Source organism: Rhinopithecus bieti, unplaced genomic scaffold, assembly GCF_001698545.2.
Source record: "Rhinopithecus bieti isolate Rb0 unplaced genomic scaffold, ASM169854v2 scaffold_44571, whole genome shotgun sequence".
Taxonomy (NCBI): domain Eukaryota; kingdom Metazoa; phylum Chordata; class Mammalia; order Primates; family Cercopithecidae; genus Rhinopithecus; species Rhinopithecus bieti.
In genome coordinates, this window is record NW_016817880.1 from 239,557 (window position 1) to 262,739 (window position 23,183).

The following is a 23,183-nucleotide window of genomic DNA, read 5'->3' on the forward strand; positions in this document are numbered from 1 at the left end:
AGATTCTCTTTAATTACTTCCCTGATTGTTTTACCTATAGTAACTCATTTAATACTACTAACAATCTTTTCATGTTGGATACAGCTCTTCACATTTTCTTTTGTTATTGCCATAGACTCCTAACCATTCTTCCACAAAATTGGGGCACTGAAAGGTTATGAAATTTCCTTAATGCCACAGAGCGATTTGGTGATGATTTGGCATTTGGAAGCACGTAATCTGTCTTTGAAATGTTCATTTTGAATTATAGCACTACACCATGCACTGAATCACTGAGGGTAAAAATGCACACTGTTAATAAGAAGGAGGGAGTCAATCTAATTAGTATTATGATATCTATACAGAATGAGAGTCCATTCCCCAAATTCACAAAATTAAAATAATAAAAATAAAAAATTATTGCTAGCAAATTTGCAGCAAAAAAGATTCATTCTCATATTCTGCTATGAGAAAGTAAATGGAATTAAATTTTTAAAGACATTTTTTGAAAGTCCCTTTTTTTTTTTTTTTTTTGAGACAGTCTCGCTCTGTTGCGCAGGTTGGCCTGCAGTGGCATGATCTCCACTCACTGCAAGCTCCGCCTCCCGGGTTCACGCCATTCTCCTGCCTCAGCCTCCCGAGCAGCTGAGACTACAGGCACCCGCCACCAAACCCAGCTAATTTTTTGTATTTTTAGTAGAGACGGGGTTTCACCATGTTAACCAGGATGGTCTTGATCTCCTGACCTCGTGATCCGCCAGTCTCGGACTCCCAAAGTGCTGGGATTACAGGCATGAGCCACCGCGCCCGGACAGAAGCCATTGGAATTAACCAGAAAATTGTTAAATTCATAGTATTTTTGACTAACATTCTTCTTCCAGGTTAATGAAATGTATATATAAATGCCACTCATTGCATATACTTTTGAGGGGTAAAATAATTACTAAATTTATGTACACTACGAATACTTCGTTTTATAAAATTGCATATATACCCATATGCAAATGTGCACAGAATCAATAGGTTAACTATAGACATAAAGTGATCAGTGTAGGATATTTTATTTTATTTTATTTATGCATTTTATATATAATATACTTCTCATTTAATATTTGTGCTAATTTTATTTAATTGAATATTTATGCCTTGGTTATAGAACAACTAAATTTATTTTCAGAGAAACTCCTGTTATTATTGTCCGCAACACTAAAACTTGTAAACAATCTAAAAATTCAACCAAATACAACCATTTACAATTGTGCCTTAGTTGAATACATAATCATAGGAGAAAACACAGGTGATGAATTTTTATAATTTCATTTAAAATATAATTGACACAATCCCTCAAGTATCATATAAATTAATTGGATTGTTACTGTCTTGGGTTAATATTTATTTCAATTTTTTCCCCTTAATATCTGATTTTTTCCCATTGACATTACCTATTTGGATAATCAGAAAAAAAATCAACATTGCCAAAAGATAGATAATACCACAAGCGAAATATCTACAATAATGATAGGAAAATGTTTTGATTCAGGATGAATGAGAATAAGTCTAGGAAAACAGCTTGGACCCTCTCATTCCTGTTAATGTCATCTCTGTGTTTAGCACTGCTACTATTCCTCAGCCCTTAAGAAATGCTCTATTGCTGGGCATGGCATATGGGAAACCGAGAAAAATGACTGGCTGCATGGTGACAGCTCTCTACTCCTCATGCCAGGTTCTGCCAGCGATTTAAATATTAAATAATGGAAAGAATTTTGAAATCCAGGATGATTAGAGAAGTCATTTTCTGCAAGAGTGAAGCATTGTCTTTAAAGACTAAAATCTATGAAAATAACATTATTGAAATACTAGACTTGAGACTATTTTTCTGAATTACTGTAACTGTTGAAATAGGTCTTTCAGCCCATGAAGATAAACACCACACTTTTCATGATCTTCAGCTGTAATTTTATAGTGAAAAGTACTTGCTTAAAAGAGTTCACACTATCTGAAAGATGTCACATGTAACACTGACTGGCAGCCATTTCAGAATGGCAGACAGCCAATAAATCATTCAGAACTATGTGTCACTCGGTGTGACTTTAAAATTGTATTCCTTCTCCCTTGATAAAGAATATTTCTATGTCAAATAGTTTGTTCTACTTAAACTTATACATCAACTCAAATATTGAGATACACAATAAAATTAATTGATTGGGTAATACATTTAGAACTTATCTAAAAACAGCAATACGTATTTGCGTGACAGATTTGTTTCACAAACCAATCAAGTTGGTATCAAAGGCATGTTTTAGTGTTAATTTATGTATAGAGAAATTTGTGAAATTACATAAATAGAAATACTTCTTTATAAAATTCCTGGACCCTATGATATCTTGATATTAAGAATCTTAAAGGAATCATTTTTAAAAATTCAAAAGCAAACGATTTCAATTTTACAAGAGCTAAGAAAAAATCATTTTGTGATGGTCACAGATCTCTCTTCAAGAAAAGATTTTTTCCCCGCTGGCTGCTAGGAGCAACATTACAAAGCAGCCTTCAGCTCTCAACTCCTTCAAAGTTTACCTCAGCTGTAACGGTTGTCTGGCTTAATGTTAGGTCATCCTGGAGTACCTGACATGCAAACATGAATGGAGATGAAGTATAAAGCCCGGCTATTTTGACCCACCTGGGAGGATTCTGACAGGTCCTTTCAGCGCCTGAGAAACCCAGGGCTCACATCCTTTATATTCTCATTCTTCTGCAGGGGTTGTTCCCATGGGTGATACTTAATAAAGCTGCCAAATACAAAGAGGCAGCCATGTAAATTTTTAGGGATTATTTCCAAAACTCTCATAACATCATATATATTTATTGGTTGTTTAAGTAGATTTTTGAGGAGTAGGTAGCAACGATAGAAGTCAAAGAAAGTAAATGCAGTTGTTAAAGGACTAGTCCTTCCATACTTAGCAAGTACACAAGTTGCATATACACTATGTTCCTTCCTTAGAGCAAAGTATTTCAATGCAGTTGTGTGTGTGTGTGTGTGTGTGTGTGTGTGTGTGTAACTGAATTCATTGTAGATTTTATTGGATCAGATATATGAAGAGACTTGGAAGACTCGGGTTTGTCCGGAACTGGCTGAAATAGAGAAGGACTATCATTGACATAGAAAGCTCATTACTTTGTCCTTTGATTATAAATAATCTTACAGTAAAATGGCATCTCCACTGTCTAAAACACATTTTTACATTTGCTCTCCTTCTGAAATTATTTATGTGAAATTAACAAATCTGCTTATTACCTTAGAAACAAATGTTCCCTAATTTATATTATTTATTGTATATTTGTAGATCCACTTAAAATTGATTTGCAATATAGGGAAATAAATACATTTTATAAGTTGTTTGCTTTGTGTAGTGGATCTGGTTAACCACAGGACTATTGTTGCATTGAAACAAAATAGAATTAATCTGTTCAGGTAAATAGAACTGGAAGTGAGATTTGTTGTCACTCATCCCTCCCTCAAGTACTGACCAGTCTTTTAATTCACACATAACTAACACTCTATGCAATAATATTTTTTTTGTTCTCTGTCTTTTCAAATAGAACTCAAGCTCCATGAAGAGATGTTTCATTGTAGGTGAGCACATTCTTGTCAGTTAGTTCTTTCTTGTTTATTAGCATAGCCCCTGTGTCTAGAACATTTCCAGGTATTCAGTAGCCATTTAAAAATTATTTGTTGAATGAATTGTTATTTTTAAGAACATCCATAAGTTTTCTGATTGGGCATGGGAATACATGCCCATCTTTGGACTGAATATCCATTTTTCCCTTCTTTTATCAAAATATTGGTTAAATGATAGGGACAATTGTTAGAAGGAATTTTATATCTAAAAATATTTTCCCTCCTATGGATGTAAAAAATAGTGATAGTAGTTCTGGCTTTTACATTAATTCGATGTTTCAAAGTGTTTTTTCTTTTCATGACAATATTCTACATTCTTGAAAACCACTCGTTCATGTGAGTGCTACCATTTATGCTTGCGCAGCACATAAATATGCAGAGAAGATAAGGAAACAGTTTACCCTGTGTCTCCTTCCCTGTAACATAGTTTACTATATTGATTCGCCACTTTCTACTCCTGAAGTACAATTTTGCAACAAGCATTTGGGAAACTCTGGATATAGAAAAAAAAATTTAATATCGTACAAAGAGACAAGAGGTGACTTCTTTTTTATTTATCATTTAGAGTTTATACTCTAATTAAAGAAAATGCACATATATCTAAAGATAATCATGGATAATAAACTCGTATAATTACTACTTTCAGTGGCTATAACAACAGCCAAAGCACAAACAGAAATGAAAAAGGATTATCAGCATTATGCAAATATGTATCCTCTAAGAATTCCTGTTATAGTGAAAGCATTAAAATAATTCAACACATACAGAGATCATATACTTTGTGATCTTTTTTAAAAAGTATTCAAAATATATTTCTGTGTGCAAAACATTTTCATAATGATCTTGTTTAAATGAAGGTATTTAGAATAGCACATTGTAAAATTACATTGCAGAGCACAATTATTTTTCTCTTTAGAAGACACATAATAAAATAGAATCATCAGTGTTTTTTCGTAAACATGAATCTTTAGAGTGTTACTTGATCCTGCATAATAAGGGTACTTTTTTGCTTAATGTAAGCATAGTATACTGATTCTTTTAAAATTCAGAAAGCATATTTACAGTCTAGGCAGATGGGATATGAAGGTCACACAGCATGAGCAGTGAAATATCTCATTTACCTAGAGTTCTAGAGAGAATTTTAGGAACTCTTATTTATTATCAGTGCATAGATAATAGTAAACTATACAAAACTGTTCGCAAAACTCTCCTCTTTCTACTCAGAAGGATTTCCCTAGAATAATCATTATGGACTCTGTCCATCCTTTACTCATTCACTGCATGGGAACAGGTGCTAGTTATGAGATTGGTGAGTTTAGAAAGCTAACCAATTTCATACCTATTGTGCAATTCTCAATTCACAAACTGTTCTGCGTTTCTTAATCATTTCCTTTCTTTTTCTTGTAGAGAGCAGTCATGATGGTCTGCACTCCACACAATGCAACAGAGTGAAAGGGCAGGTTCTGGTTCTTTGGGGTAGTCCTCAAACTTCCTAAGAAAGTTCACATCAGGTGATGGATAGGAGCAACCCTACAAAACCAGCCTTAGACTACTTTTCAAACAGTAAGTGATAAAGGTGACATTTTGATCTTTATCTGTTTAATTACTTCTGCTGTAATTCTATTGATTCTAACATTGAAGGAGCAGTAAATTTATATGTATTATCAAACTATAAACAACAAAACTATCAAATACATTATCACATCCGTATGTTCTTTTTTTTTTTTTTTTTTTACTACGTTAAGTTCATAGGCCCGCTACATGTGCATACACGGTGCAGGTTTGTTACATATGTATACTGCCATTCCTGGTTGCCTGCACCCATCAACTCGTCAGCTCCCATCAATCATCATTTATACATCACATGTATAACTCCCCAATGCAATCCCTCCCCCTCCCCCTCCCCATGATAGGGCCCCAGCTGTGGTTGATGTTCCCTCTTCCCGGAGTCCAAATGATCTCATTGTTCAGTTCCCACACTATGGAGTGGAGAAACATTGGGTGCGTGTTTTGCGTTTTCTCTTCTTGTGACAGTTTGCCTAAGAATGATGGTTTCCAGCTGCCACTCCATGTCCCTACAAATCGACGCAAACTCATTCCTTTTTTTATGGGGGCCTGCATAGTATTCCATGGTGTATATGTGGCCACATTTTCTTCATCCAGGTCTGTCACAGATGGACATTTGCAGGTTGATTCCAAGTCTTTGCTATTGGTGAATAGTGGCTGCCCATATAAACATACGTGCTGCATGTGTTTTTGTAGGTAGAATAATTTATGAATCCTTTGCCAGTAGTGGGATGGCTGGGTCGTATGGTACATACAAAGAACTCAAACAAATATACAAGAAAAAAACAAACAACCCCATCAAAAGTGGGCAAAGGATATGAACAGACATTTCTCAAAAGAAGACATTCATACAGCCAACAGACACATGAAAAAATGCTCATCATCACTCGCCATCAGAGAAATGCAAATCAAAACCACAGTGAGATACCATCTCACACCAGTTAGAACGGCAATCATTAAGAAGTCAGGAAACAACAGGTGCTGGAGAGGATGTGGAGAAATAGGAACACTTTTACACTTTTGGTGGGATTGTAAACTAGTTCAACCATTATGGAAAACAGTATGGCGATTCCACATCCGTATGTTCTTATAATATTGTTCTTTTTAAACAGTTTTTATTCTTATTTGTTGATTGGTTTGTCTTCGTGTTATGTCTTTTCTACTATCAAACTGAACATGTTGACATCATAGGCTATCAAAACTGTACATTTCTGATGCTAAGCATAGAGACTTAGCAAGAGTAAATATGCCAAAATGGAATGTTGTTAGCCATAGTGTGTATTATTATTATTTCTTTTATACGTTCCGTCACTATTAGAAGATTTTATCAGTGTTTGCCTAGATTAATGACACACAAACCATCTACAAACAAATCATACCTTATTTCCTCACTGCAATTTTTAATGTTGCTATTTTTGCCTGTTAACATTCCATAGGTTTATCACATTGCTTAAAGTTTTAATTCAATTTCTTTATTGTTGTCATGAGAGATTGCTTTTAACCTTCCAGTGTGCATGGTCTCATTTTCACTAACGTAATCTCAACTTTAGCTAAGCACAATACCACTTTTCCCAGCATCCCTTGCATCTGGATACAGCTGTATTAAAATAAGCTGTGTGAGGTCGGGCGTTGGTGGCTCACTCCTGTATTCCCAGCATTTTGGGAGGCTGAGGCGGGCGGATCACGAGGTCAGGAAATCGAGACCATCCTGGCTAACGCGGTGAAACCCCGTCTCTACCAAAAATACAAAAAAATTAGCCGGGCGTGGTGGCAGGCGCCTGTAGTCCCAGCTACTTGGGATGCTGAGGCAGGAGAATGGCGTGAACCTGGGAGGCGGAGCTTGCAGTGAGCTGAGATTGCGCCACTGCACTCCAGCTTAGGCGACAGAGCAAGACTCATCTCAAAAATAATAATAATTAAAAAATAAATAATAATAATAACCTGTGTGAAACTTCTGGGATGGCTCCTTAAGTGCAGTTGACTCATTAGGGAGGTATGACTTTTTTATTTTTCTATACTTTCTGCTGCTGTCCTGGAATGCAGACATCGTGTCTAGAAGCATGAAATTGCCTTGAAGATAGAAGTCATGCATTGAAGTTAGTAAAAGAGAAATGTAAGTGTATAGGTTTCTGAAGAAAATGGGAAGCTTATGTACTAGCAGCAGAATACTTACTATGCAGGCTTCTTATGTGTAAAAGAGGAAAAATTCTCATTTTATTAAGTTTCTGAAATTAGATTTCTAAACGCTGGTTCTCTTTTTTATTGAAAGTAATGGCAAAAAATGGCGTTTTTTTGCCATTTCTAAATGCCATGAATAGTGTCTGTTAAACACTGGAGATGATCAGAACAATAATTTTTCTGTTAATTATAAAATCTGAACATTTTTCTGACTATATTTCACACACGACACACCGTTTTATTTGCAGATTTTTTTTTTATCCCCAATGCTTTTGTTAATTTATTACTAACACAGCACACAATTCTAGTGGCAATGCATTATGACCTCTGCAGCTGATTTTGAATTCAGAAGGCCTATTTATTGCATTCATTACTGCTTAGATGGCATCTTAAATCCATTAATTAGATTATTATGCTCTATTCTATACATTTATGGATCTATAGATTTGTGGACACAAATTTCAAAACATACTGGAAAATTTAGTAATAGCTTTTTAGAATCTATTCTTCAACATAGTTATTGAAAGTGAACAAGAAGGACCTCCTCTAGATATTATGTTGAGAACCACTTCTTTGATTTGTTGAATATGTGTACAGTGGATACCATGTGGCTTTATTATGAGGAGCCTTATGTGGCTGAGTTACAATTCACAAAACCTTGTCAAAGGGAAAATATCAGGACAAATTTACAAGTCACATGCCAAGAAAAAAATCTTTCTAAATGCTTATAAGAAATACCTTAATTAATGGGAGCCCTTCAAATTATATAAAACGTCATAACTAGGATGTGCAACAAAACCAGCAATTTGCTGATTGAAATGTGTTCATTCATACTGACTTCACCTGCTGAATGGAATATTGTGCTGTACTGTCCTTAACTTTGGAGAATTAAGGAATATTCCCTTCTGGTGTTCAACAACAACAACAACAAAAGAGCAAGAAAGATATTTTCCTAATTTTGAAGAAGAATGTAGAGATACTTAAATGAGACACTGAAGGTAGCAGAAAGAAGATTATTACCATCCCCAAAGTGTTTGCTCATTAAAACATTTTGTGACTTTCTTTGCCAATATCATACCTATTTGGATAATTGTTTTACTATCCACACAGTTATGAGAGTGAGAAGAGGGAATATGAAAGATGGAACAAGAGGGAATCTGTGTGGCAATCACAGTAATCACAGGCTGGTTGGGATCCTAAACTTGGCCACATCACAAAATCATGTTCAAGTTTAAAGTCATGAGAGAGGCCAGGCATAGTGGCTCACACCTATAATCCCTGCACTTTGGGAGGCCAAGGTGGGAGGATTGCTTGGGGCAAAGAGTTCAAGACCAGCCTGGGCAACATAGTGAGATCCCATCTAAAAAAATTGTTCTTTAAGTTAGCCTTATGTGGTGGCGTGTGCCTGTGGTACCAGCTACTCAGGTGGCTGAAGTGGGAGGGTCACTTGAGCCTGGAGGTTGAGCTGTAATCATGCCACTGCACTTCAGCCTTGGTGACAGAGCAAGACTCTGTCTCCAAAAGTAAAAACAACAAAAAAAGTAAAGTCAAAAGAAAATGAGATGCTATTAAGGTTGTTTTATGTTGTTTTTCAACTAGACCAGCATTTAGCTTATACAAAGGCATATACAAAATAAACCCTGAACCTAAATGGAATTCAGCAGCAGCAGTGTGGGTTAAAGAAGCCACCAGTTCCCGGAGGCCAGAACCAGAGGTCTGTGACCTTTTTTATTGTTTTGACAGGGAGGTGGAAAGCAGGAATATATCTATATTCAAGTGCCTGCTCTGTTGCTGTCTGAGAAAATCCGCGCTGTAGCACATCAAATTTTTTTCAAACTGCATTTCTTAGGACATCTTTGGGGTTTACGTAAACATTTAATAGAGCTGCCCTGGCCCCCGCTTACACACGACACAAAGTCATACGTCTAGTCTCATAAGTATATATGCTTAAATTGTAGCAGAAAGTTTGCAAAAATTTAAGTGAAGTAATGTTGAAGGTTGAATCATTTGAAACAAATTACCTGCACCAAAATATTCTTTGCTGTACTGATTTCTGTCCCACCCCTAAAGGGGCTGAATTTTAATCTTAACTCTGCTTGTAATTAGGTATTTATATGTGTCTATTCATTTCTTGCAAGATGTCTCTTCAGAGATAAAATGAGAGTAGCAAAAAATAATTTTTACAGACATTTATATGGCTTTGATAACAATTGTCTGTTCTACTTATTTGACTGATTCTAAATTCTAAAGGTTATTTTACAGTTAGTAAGTTACATAATTTTTATGCAACAATTTGCCTGCCAGGATTCCTATAATACTTGTCAGCTATCAGTAGGTATAAACCTGTTAGCCTCTACTGTGAAGATAATATCTCTTTAAGTTATAATGCATTTACAATTGTTAGAGTTTCTAAGGTCTTTTAAGTTACAGATGCTTCTGAGGATGATGGTTTTCAAGGAGATAGTTCTTTGACAAAAAAAGACAATGTGGGACTTAGTGTTATATTAATTTACAAATTGTGTTTTTGTTATAAAGAGATAAAAGGTGTGCTGTACTAGCTATAAATTACTATATGCCACATTTTGTATGCTTGTTTTTCATATTATTATAGAACGCGGCACTTAAATAGTATCATGAAGAAAGTTTATTTGAGAGATAATAAGACATTAATGAAATATGATTAATATATATTAAGACTATATTTAAAATAATTATGTATTTCTAATCCTAAGCTTTTAATGTGACATTATTTTTTTCTGTGATATAATTTCAGTTTAGAAGAACTTTAAATTTTAATAAGATTTTAAGATGATTCAGTAATGTTAACATACTTTTCTTTGGTAAATTTTGTTTGTTAACATTTTAGCTGCATTAATTAAATATTTATATAGCTAATTTTAATACTGATATTTTAATACAATTCTTAATTTTACTCCTGGCTTTCAATCATTCATATATGTTTTTAAAAATTGCTTTTTTCATTGCTTTACTTTTTAATTACTTTTATCAAAGTCTTAATTGTATATAGTTGATTTTAAAAGTTAAATATTTCTATAAGATTTATAAAGACAAGCCGGGCGCAGTGGCTCATGCCTGTAATCCCATCACTTTGGGAGGCTGAGGAGGGCAGATCACTTAAGGTCAGGAGTTCAAGACCAGCCTGGTCAACATGGTGAAACCCGTCTCTACTGAAAATACAAAAATTAGCCTGGTGTGGTGGCAGGCCCCTGTAATTCCAGATACTTAGGAGGCTGAGGCAGGAGAATCACTTGAACCTTGGAAGTGGAGGTTGTAGTGAGCTGAAACCATGCCATTGCACTCCAGCCTGGGCAACAAGAGTGAAACTCCATCTCAAAAAAAAAAAAAAAAAAAAAATTATTAAGACAATAGAAATGTCCTGGCTATATCTATGTCAATAGGTTTTTCACATTAAACCAAAGTCTCAAATATGGTTTGATTCTAATTAATTCTAATGCATCTTGCAGGTTACAAACTGTATTGTATTATGTAATTATCTGTTGATCCACTCTGTATACTGTTGTGTAAGTTGGGGTGATTAATCTCCACCTTTATTATGTAATTCAAATGTAGCATATAGACTTCAATGATAAGATTGATCATGGTGCATTTAATCATTAATTTATTATTAATCTCTTTTATCCTAATACTTAGCAGATTTTTCTCAACAAATATTTAAGCAATAATTAAATAAAATAGGCCAGGCACGGTGGCTCATGCCTGTAATCCCAGCATTTTGGAAGGCCGAGGCAGGCGGCTCACCTGAGATCGGGAGTTAAAGATCAGCCTGACCAACATGGAGAAACCCCGTCTCTACTAAAAATACAAAAAATTATCCGGGCATGGTGGTGCATGCCTGTAATTCCAGCTACTGGGGAGGCTGAGGCAGGAGAATCGCTTGAACTCGGGAGGCGGAGGTTGTGGTGAGCCAAGATCGTGCCATTGCACTCCAGCCTGGGCAACAGGAGCGAAACTCTATCTCAAAAAATAATAATAATGAATAAATAAAATATAGCCTTGTGTCAGTTAGCAATGAGGATATGTTCTGAGAAGTGTGCGGTTGGGTGATTTTGTTACTGTGCAAACAACATAGAGTGAGCCGTCTATAATGGTGATAGAAATTTTTCAACCCTATAATAATCTTAATGGGCCATTGTTTTACATGCTGTCTCTTATTGATGTAAACGTTGTAATGTGGCACATGATTATATAAAAAATATGAATCCATTCATTATTTATGCATTCATCCATTTGACCTATGGTAGTGTCCTATTGAAAATGAGTTTTCATAATATAGAAATCCACTATTAGTTGTTTTCACTTTCTCTTTTTCGTGGGGAAGTGTGGGTATTGATTTTAAAAGTCTAAAGAATGGGGTATACACACAATCAATTATCAAGCACTGGCACCTTGTGCGAAATGATAAACCCATCTAAGATCCTAGCAATTCATTCAGAAAATAAACCTGGAAATATATCTTGGATATGTCAAACGTTATTGTAAAAATTAATGAAACTAAGCAATGGGAATATGAGTAGTAAATTATTGGAGAAAATATTATAAAATTTACTTTTTTAAACTTCAAAACTTTATATTTCCTTCTTTAAAACTGAAAAATTTTGTGTACATATCTAAAACTAATTGTGTCACTTTTCATTTTGTTACAATATAGAGTAATGCTTCAAAATACAATCATAATAGATAGAGTCAATTACTTAGGGGAGTTTAAACCTGCAGGTAACATTAGAAATAGAAATAATAAAACGCAGTGTTTTTGGATTTGTCTGTTAAGATGATTTTAATCCAGATCCTATTTAATGGTTTACATAGTTGTATATCAAATTTGGTTTCACAAATAAATTATATAGTAAATTTAAAAATGCAAAAAATATATATTAAGTTATAATATGCATTCTATAACCTATGAATCCATATAACTTGGGCAAGAAAATTACGTAATTAAAAATAAAACCTTTCTGTTCTGAATTACATTTTAGGTACAGCTATATAATTCACAATCACAAAGGAATCATAAAACTCTATGTATAATCTTGTAAGTAAAATATTTGTTGTATCATATGTATGAAGTATACAATTGATTAAGAAATGACAAGGTCTGCCTTCTATCCAATGGCAGTAACAGAAGATAATGGCATCTAAGTAGTCCTGTCTCCTTTCTTTTTGGCATTGATTTATATATCTTCACTAGCTTTGCTGTTTTCACTCCACTAAAAGATTATTTAGTAAGCCAAAGCAAAACAAACAAAGAAAAAAATCCTGTGGGCAGCCCCAAACTGAAGGACTGTGATTTTTAGTCAATGTAAGTAACACAATAATTTTAGGTTAACCAATGTGTCAAAGAGAATGAAGAAAAATTATTACAAAAATGAACAAATAAACTGGTCTAGGTCAAAATGTACTCCTTTCAAAGAGAGTAGTCAACTGATATTAAAGCCTATGACACAGAATGTGCCATATTGAGTACGCAATATCAAAATATTTCTGCTTTTTCTTTCTCCAACTACTGCAGACCCTAATTATCTCCTTATCTGATCACTTTAAAGTTATTCAACAAATCATAATTATGCCATTGTTAGCATCAGAAACTGAAAGCCTACTGTCAAAAGTGATTTAAACTATCACTATTTGGATTTATTATAAATTTAATTTACTTATAAAAAGATGGACTTTCAATTTGAGAATAACATAAAAATCAATTCATTCCTCTGTGCATCCGTATTGTGTCATTGGTAGTTTAAACTTTTCATCTAATATTAGATTGCATGCAGGATTTTATATCTAATTCCTCTGATGGATGTACTTTAGAAAATGCAAGAATAAAATGCAGCAATTCATATTGGCAGATTTACTATTGAGACCAATGCTTTTTTAACTAAAAGGTTTTGTTTAAAATCCTTAGTTTAGCAAAACTGAGAAAGATTTTTGAATATCAGAGTATTTAAAAGAGATTCTTACTTTAAATCTGGCATATTTCTTATATTATATATTACAATTTAATTGAACATGGCTGTCCGTAAAACCATATATATGATCCAGAGGAGACTCAAACTAAATTAAGTTTTAACAGCCATCAATTTATTTTAAAATGACACAGGCATGAAAAATGATCTATCAGGGTTTGTAAATCTTATTCTGTTAGCTATTGCTAGAGATAGTCTAAACATATTCCACTTGGAATTTGAGATCAAGAGAGAGATTTTCTATTAGTAATAATATTCAGATTATTTGTACTTTAATGTATACATTTAAAATTCTTAGAATATTTTCAACAATATTTTCCATTTCTAAATGTATTTAATTTATAAACAAATGTAATTACTCTAATTATTTATTAACTTTTATTTTCAGTTCAGGGGTATATGTGCAGGTTTGTTATATAGGTAAACCTACAGGTAAATAGGTATACAAATTATTTTGTCCCCCAGGTATTAAGCCTATGTGCGTTAGTGAAAAATGTTATGACTTTAAATATCCAAATTATTCAGCTGCATTTGATCTCATTCTTTAGTCCAATGTAAATAAGAGTAAAACAATGACATTTAAGGCCACCAGGCTATTCTCATTTTCGGAAAAATGCTGGATTACATTACCAGCATATTAAATGAGAATATCAAGGTATAATATCTCCCTAGAAATTGTCTCACCTTCAATACTATTGATATTTTTGAACCTGATAATTTTGTTGTGGGCTGTAGCCTTGTATTATAGGAGGTTTAACAGTTTTCCTGGCCTGAACTTACTGGATGTGAATAGCACACTCCACTACCCACAGTAGTAAGAGCTAAAATTGTCTCTAAACATTGACAAATGGTCCCTGGTAGTCAAAATCACCCCTGGTTGAGACCGTGTTGTTGAAAATAAAACAAAAACTTTCACATCAATAACTATGTCAGGCTGTGTATATTAAGGATTAACATTAAGACAATATGGAGCAGGCACTACATGAAAGCAGTGACGATTTGGAATTAGTGGCACATTATCCTAATAATTTTCTTAATATAGTGACTTTAATATCTAAATATCATCATATAGAGTTTTTCATATATTTTTTCATTAGTATAACTTAGGATGTTGTGTATATTACACTGTGTATACCGTTATTTTGAGAGAAAATTTTGGGAGATTTTGCCAAGGTATTTTCAATTATAGGTGTTTAGTTAATACATTCTAAGCAAGTGGGTCTCAAAAAAGGGAATTTAACACCCCACATTCTTCTTCCCATCCAGTGGACATTTGTCAATGTGTACAGATATTTCTGATAAAAAACTGTGAAAGAGAGGGTGTGCTACTGGCATCTGGTGGTTGAGGCTAGGGATGCTGCCAATCATCTTAGATGTACATGATAGCTCCCCACAATGACTTTGAGAAACCCTGCTCTAACACTACTGCAGGATGAATTTTAAGCACAATTATGAGAGAGGACCTAGAGATTGAATTTTAAAGGAGAAAATATAAGTGCAAAAGATGAATGAAGATTGTTATAACAAGGGCAAGTAGAAGTTAGAAGAAAATGTGATAAAGTAAATCTACATTTTAGAATAGTTCTGGAAGTTATTATAAGGTGTTACAGACAAATCTGAGAGTTCCATAAGTGACCTAAGAAATTATGGACACTGCAAGACTAAATAATCCTTCATTTAGGAAGGAGCTTAAAAATACTTTCTCAAGTGTGCTAAGTCACAAAAATATGAGTTATCCTGAGCTTTTTTTAACTGTAAGCTTTCAAGTCATTGTTTGGAATCTTCAGAACCTCTTTAGGGTTTGGGATTTAAGAAGCAGTATGTAGATAGTGAGCTTAAGATGCCAAGCACAACATATAAAACTATAAAAATCCATATGATCTTGAAAGCTTAAATGGAAGCCCAGCACAAAACAGTTGCTGAGTATATTATTCACATTATCTGAAAGTATGCCAAACAAACACGTTATATGTTAATAAAGATATGAGAAAGAAAATTCCAAAGAGTTTCCAAAAAGTGAACAACCACAAAATTTCAATGGCATACAACAAAAATTTTCTTCTTCTCACTCATGTTACTTGATGGAAAATCAAATGGCTGCCTGGAGACAGTGTGGAGGGAGAGATTGATTACTGAGGTGCACAAGAAAACTTTTCATAATGATGGTTGTGAGTGTAGTGGTATTTCCAAAAGTATATACATACATATTAAATTTGACCACATCATACATTTCAAGTATACTCAATTGACTATGCATCTCTTATTTTACCCCAGGAAAGTTGAAGATATGACAATGAAAAAAAATTCTTCCATCGACTACCCATCAATTTTCTTCTCTCGTTAGCCTCATAGATTTCACAGTTAATTAAAGGAAAGATGCAAATATGTTCAAAGTGTACATATTCTGAGGCCCATACCTTGTCATTAGCTCAATAAAGAGAAACATTGTCCCTGGCATGAAATGAAAACCTGTACACTCCCTATATGGCTTCTGGACACTCTAAGACATGAACACACTTTGGAGGCTCACCCCGTTGTCATTCATTGCTCTTAGAGTTTGAGAAAAACACAAAAATAAGACCAAAAGATGATATTTAGATGCCCATCAAGAAAGTTATGGTGCGAACTAGAGAGGTCAGGGCTTTAAGTACTATATCTTACTGTATGTTAAAGTACTGTATGTTACTGTAGAAACTTACTCATTTTCCCCTCAGAAAAACTCTGTCTCAGGAGGTGAGTCTGAGAGCTACTGTTTCTTTGTAAAGGTTTTATCTGATCAGACCTACTGTCACCATGTCAGTCCCACTGCCCCTAAATGGTTTGACTCCTGATGTTTTGATTTCAAAGACTTCTGATTCTAGCTACATAGCTACACCTTACCACTATTTACTTTGAATTTTGTTGCATGCCGAGACCAGTGACTGCCACAAATGTGACTGTTGCTAGAATCTGCTTTCTGCTCTGATCTTTAGTCAGTGTGCAGACTCTAACATAAACTTCTTTGTATCGTATTTTCTTGAGTCCAAGAGCCCATAGATTTTATAATGCACTATTTTATGTCCCATTAAGCAAGTAAGTAGCATTATGGTTAATTAAACTAAGACATACCACTGAATTGTAAAATGCATCATATTTTCAGGAGATATGAAAATATGAAACGTATATGTCTTGGAATAGATGAACTGTGACAGTATCTTTGGAAAGTTCATTCAGTGTGTAGCATTACTGAAGATGTCTTTAAGAGCTGAGCTGCTTCCTTTAGTTTGGAATACATATGTAAATTATTTGCAGAGGATATTTGTCTCTTCTATCTCATCATTTATTTATTCAATCATTCATTGATATCAATATGGACTAAGGAAAATTACATTTTTTGGTATAATCCAAATATAATACTAATTAATTTATTGTGTTGCTAAAATTATTCCAGTAATTGAAAGGTCTTTCACTTGGCCCCTGTGCTTGTTTGACAAATAGGTTTTTGTTAGTATTTTCATAATTTCTGGCACTACAGGATGTTCCAGGCTCATCTTGTGTATTTTATTCCTCATTCTTAAAATCAGCCACTTTCACAGATGCCCTTCTTTCTATATAAGAAATCAATATTTAAGTGCTAGGTGTACTTACAGCTAAGGGAGTATCATTTTTTCATAGCTCTCTAAGATGAGAGTGAAGAAATATATGTGTATATTCTTACACATGTATAGGCAGATATCTTTAAATATTTCTATATGTAACCATCTGTATTAGTCCATTGTCTCATTGCTATGAAGAACTACCTGAGGCTAGGTAATTCATAAGGAAAAAAGATTTAATTGCCTCTCAGTTCCACAGGCTGTACAGGAAGCATGGATGGGGAAGCCTCAGAAAACATACAATCATAGCAGGAGGCAAAGGGGGAGCAGGCATATCTTACATGGCTGGAGAAGGAGGGAGAGAACTAAGGGGAAGATGCTACACACTTTTAAACAACCAGATTGTGTGAGAACTCACTCATTATCACAAGAACAGCAAGGAGGAAATCTGCCCCATGATCCAATCCCCTCCCATTGAACCCTTCCTTCAACACTGGGGATCAAAACTGGACAAGAGATTTGGGCGTGGACAAAAATGTAAACCATATCACCATCTATGTCTACACTAAGCTCAACATGGGTTCTTACTGATGTCACTACCTCTAACCTAGTCCCACAAGCATCACTACCTTCCTGTATCTCTAAACCCCCATTCCAACAATAAAAATCCTGACTCTGACCATCTGACATCTATTTAGTTAATTGTTCACTGCCAGTATACATGTATAGCTATACCAGATTGATAACCTGCCCTTGGTAGAAGAACATATTTATCAACTACATTAAATGCCTTGTGTAAGTTTCTTTTGCCTTTCATCTTAAGAGAGTGCACTCATTTTCAATATCACTTTGACCAGCATCCTTTCCCTTAAGTCCCTCATTGAAGTTATTTTGTATGGTTCCTAACAGAGCTAGATAAATTTGTAACAGTCTGCATTCCATCCTGAGATTCTAGTTGTAGAATTAATTTTTTATTAAAAATATAACTATTATTTTGGTAAATAGTAGCATTTCTGTGCCACACTACTATATATAAATATCAAAAACAGGTCCAGCAAGCTATAGAAAATTTAAGTAAAGTGCTGAATGTTGAGCCTAATAATAACTTGGCTAAAGTAAGTATACAAAGCAATTTTTGTTTGTGTAACTTTATGGGATATAAATATCATTTTGTTACCTTCATAAAGTACATGGTGTTGAAGTCAGGGTTTTAGAATATACATCACCTGAAAAATGTACATTGTACTCATTACATAATTTCTCATCATCCCCTCCTCCCACCCTCCTGAAATTTCCAAGTCTCTTTTGTCTATCATTCTACATTCTACATCCATGTGTGTACATTATTTAGCTTCCAGTTATAAGTGAGAACGTGCAGTATTTGTCTTTCTGTGTCTGATTTGTTTCACTTAAAATAATAACCAGTTACATCCATGTCATTGCAAAAGACATGATTTTATTTTTTATAGCTGAATAGTATTCTAGAGTGCACATATGCTAGTTTTATTAATCTGATCATCCATTGACGGATACATTGCTATTGTGAATAGTGCTGCGATAAAAATATGGGTGCAGATATCTTTTTCATATAATTATCTGTTCTCCTTTGGGTAGATATCCAGTAGTGGGATTGTTGGGTGAAATTGCAGTTTTATTAAGAACGTATATCCTGTAGTTGCTGGGTAAAATTTTTCTGTAAATGTCAGTTAGGTCTGTTTTGTCTAAAGTTGAATTTAAGTCTTATGCTTGTTTATTTGTTTTCTGTCTTGGTGATATGTTTAATGCTGTGAGTGAGATGGTAAAGTCCCCCACTATTAATGTATTGCTGTCTATTCCTTTTTTATGTCTTGTAATATTTATTTTATGAATCTTGGTGCTCTAGAGTTGGAGGCATATGTGATTAGAACTGTTATATCCTCTTACTGAATTGATCCCTTTATCATTATGTAATGGCCTCCTTTGTCATTGTTATACTGTTTTAGGTTTAAGTTCTGTTTTACTCGATATAAGTATAATTATTCCTGCTTGCTTTTAGTTTCCATTACATGGAGTATCATTTTTCATCCATTTACTTTAAATCTATATGTCTCTTTACTTTCCGTCTGTATGTGTCTATACATTTCTTGTAAGCAGCCTATTTTTGGATTTTTTTTAGTTCGTTCCTTTTTGTTTGTTTTTTTTTTTTTCTTAGATGGAGTTTCACTCTGTCATCCAGAATGGAGTGTAGTGGCGCAATCTCAGTTGACTGCAACCTCCGCCTCACAGGTTCAAGCGATTCTCCTGCTTCAGCCTCCCAAGTAGCTGGGATTACAGGTGCTGGCCACCACGCCCGGCTAATTTTTGTATTTTTAGTAGAGACAGGGTTTCACTATGTTGGCCAGGTTGGTCTCAAACTCCTGACCTCATGATCCACCCACCTCAGCCTCCCAAAGTGCTGGGATTACAGGCATAAGCAACCGCGCCTGGCCCAACATCAATCTATATCTTTTAAGTGGAATGTTTAATTCATTTATATTCAAGGTTAATATTAATACATGAGGTTTTCTTTCTGCCATATTGCTGTTTGTTTTCTGCTTGTTTTATAAGTTCTTTGGGGTTATTTTGTTGTTGTTTTTTGCTTTTCTTTCTGTCTCTTTGTTTTTGTGGTTTGGTGGAAATCTGTTGTGTTGCTATTTGATTTCTCTTCCTACTTTGTGTGATTGTTTTACAAGATCTGTGAGTTTGCTACTTTCCTGTGTTTTGATCATGATGCATGTTGACCTTTCGTTTTTGTGTTTGGGACACCTTTTAGTATTTCTCATAGGACTCGTTCAGTGGCAATGAATTCCCTCAGTGTGTGCTTGTCTGGAAAATACTTTGAATCATTTCAAGAAGATTAGCAATGAGTTATGTCAATCACGCCATTGGTGTGTATTTGGTGGCACATTTACTCTGTATTATTTCACACAGGAAGCATCTGAGTTAAGTTTTATTATTTGCTCTATGTTGCAGATGAAGAAACTGAAGCTGAGAGAGGTTTCGTGAATGACTAAAGAGGTTGCCAGGCTGCAGGGGAAAAAAAAAAACTGTATCACTAACCTGCAATGCTTCCGAAAGTATGCAGCTTATTATTATCAGTCACTTTATGAGCACAAAATGCTGTGCTATATAACAAAATAATACAATGTACATATGTATAAAAGTTAACATATACATATCAAATTAACATAAGCATAACTGTAATCACATATATTGATAAACAAAAATATAAAGTAATGTATGGTAATGACCCAACCACTTGCCTAAGTTACATGTATTACAGAAGTCTTGAGGAGGGACTTCAGCTGTGTGTGAATCAGCAATTTGGATTGTACAGTTGATTACCCATTAGTTCAGAATTTTAATAATTTAAAATACATTTATTATATATTTAATAATTTAAAATACAATTATTAAAATGTATTTTAATAATTTAAAATACATGTATCAACAATTGGAAGACCTTATAATAGATGGGGAAATTTGATAGATGAATAATGCTCAGGAGATAGCAGCACGTTTTGGAAGGATATTCCCATGAAGAGCAAAAGTATTGTGGGAAGTGTGGGAAGTGTTATGGTGTGAGAGTAATATAGGTTCCAGAATGTGTTTACATTATTTTGTTGGAGGTGTTGGGGAACCTTTCATGGAAAGTGTGTGGTAGACTGTGTGGACAGGTTTCCTCAACCTTCATTCCACTATTCTTAAAGTTGAAGAGGTTAGAAAATTAAAACAAAACAAAACAAGCAATGCAGCTTCCTTTGAGCCAGTTTTCTGAATGCAGCTTAGACCACTTATCCATTTTTTGCATATGAATCAGACTTAGAAAAATTGAAAAGATCAAAGCCTGTCTTGCTATTGTTGATTCTGGCAAGTGAAATCATGGAGACAATAGTTCAGAAGTAGTGGAAGTGGCAGGATTCAATATCCTTGTGCCTAATCACCAGTTTCATGGGCATAAGAAGCTTAAAGTTTTAAAAGTAGGAGCATCTTTTTGACCCAGGATTGCAGAAATGATTGTATGCCTTTGAATTCAATAACTCAAAACCTTCCTCCATGCCACAGTTACAACCATACTTTAGTTATTTTAGCTTTTCCTATTGCAGATGTATGAAATGCAATTTCTGCTTAAGATACTTATTGCGGTTTTTATTTCCCTATTAAAACTCTGGAAAAATGAAGCACTTAAATTATGTTTTGTAGAAATTCACTAAGCCAATAAAGCTAAAGGGGAGAGAGTTAACCTTCTCTGCCCCTTTTATCAGAAGTTAGTTGTAGAAGAAATATACAATTTTTACACAATTTTAGCACCATCTAAGTTTTGTAAACAATTAAAGAATACACAATTTTAGCATCATCTAAGTTTTGTAGGTCTGGAATACAGAATGGTTAGATGAGCATTTCAGGAGCACTACAGTTGCAAAGTTAAGCAGTCACCACTTTGTATGACAATCTATGTGTCATACAAAGATTTTTAACTTTATGTTTAACCAATGAGCCTAGAAGTAAATGGTATTTCCATCAATAATTGTCTCATATAAAGTAGAGCGTTTTGGAAAATGAAGTTATTAATACATAAAAACATGTTCATACATTTGGTTTCTAGGTATGACAAACCTATTTCTTGGTAAATTGCAAATCCATTGCACCTGTGTTTATAGGCTCATTTACCTAAAAATCTTGGGGTTTTTTCTGGTGATCTATTAAATTTTCTTTCTGATTATCTTTTCTAATGCTGTAATAGCATTTCTAACACTGTAATGAAAGAGAACAAAAGTACATGCTTGCTCATCATTTACTAATTCAAACAATATATATTGAATACATCTATGTAGCAGGTACTGTGGTAGGTGTGGAAGATAGTTGAGACAGATAACAAGCCCAACATTATGGAGCTTAGCATCACCACATAAAAGAGTTTAAAAAAAAAAAAAGATAAATGAATAATAATTATAAAGACAAAGAGATTCTTACCATATAATTACATATAAGCAAATTTAGGTTGTGATTAAAGATTTTGATATTGGTCTTCTGATTCAGCTGTAAGGGGAAGTGTTTATAAGTCATCCCAAGGAAGAAACAATTCAGATGAGAATTACTCAATGGATTTGCAATACCGATCCAAAGATGGAAGAAAATACTTCTAAGTAGACAAAATGGTAAGTATAGAGAATCTAAATTAAGAGAGAGCTTAGCTTTCAGATGAATTAAAAGATCATGGTGATCAGAATGTAGAGATTGAGGAGAAACAAACGAAATAAAACTAGAAGGACAAGTAGAGATTTGTGGGTCAAGTTTTTAAATTTTATTATAAATGCACTGATACTGTTCTGAACATTTTCTTAAGCATGGAAATTCAATGATTACAGCTATTGAAAAATATAACTCTTAATTTTGAGAATGAAATCGGTGGAATTGCTGGGATGAAAATGTTCAATGCAAAACAGGAGGCTAATTTAAGAAGATACTGCAAAATTGGTCATGATGGCTCAAAATGCTGTTCGTAAGAGAGAGAAGAAAATGGATAGAGTTACATATGGGTGAGAGTAAACTGACAAGGCTAAATGCTAAAATGTGGGTAGTGACAGAACGTAGGTGTCAAAATAGACTTCCAGGAAAAGAAAAAATGGGTCTACAAAAGAGCCAAATGATGATCTGGGTTACATGATCCTGAGCAGTTCTGGATGTAATTGGTTAAGTAAAGTAAGTTCTTAAGATAGATTTGGCCTGGTGCTATACATTCTAGAGCCCCTGAATATAAGTGGGATATAAAACCATGGGAGTGACTAAGGAGAGAATTTGGCAGAAGAAAAGGAGATATAAGATGAAATACAGAGGAAATTCAAACTTAATTGGCAGGTGTAGGAAGACAAGAAGATGACAAGGGAACTGGAAATGAGTAATCAGAGAGAGAAAAGTGAAAGTAAGAGTAGAATGTCATGGAAGAGTAGAATGATCGTAAAGCTTTTCAATAATTGGAATGTTTCAAGAACAGGGAAATGGGCAATAAAAAGAAGAAAAAAATAGTGACCAGAGGGTATAGCAATGTGTAGATATTCATCTTGTGTTAGGTTTGATTGTTTAGACATTTTATAATAAAAATCTTTCCCAAAGAGTAATAAAATAGAAGTTAGGTTAGAGAAAGAACATATGATTTAGCCAAAAAGTGGGAAAAGTTAGGAAATGAAGAAT

General features: G+C 34.2%; 1 long non-coding RNA gene across 1 annotated transcript; it reads left to right on the forward strand.

Annotated features, from left to right (window-relative positions):
• The first annotated feature begins 3,576 nt into the window (after positions 1 to 3,576).
• LOC108518112 (uncharacterized) lies at positions 3,577 to 23,161 on the forward strand. The gene is made up of 3 exons (XR_001882295.1): positions 3,577 to 3,610; positions 5,063 to 5,231; positions 22,045 to 23,161. It is a non-coding gene; the product is annotated as an uncharacterized LOC108518112 (long non-coding RNA).
• The last annotated feature ends 22 nt before the right edge of the window (positions 23,162 to 23,183 follow it).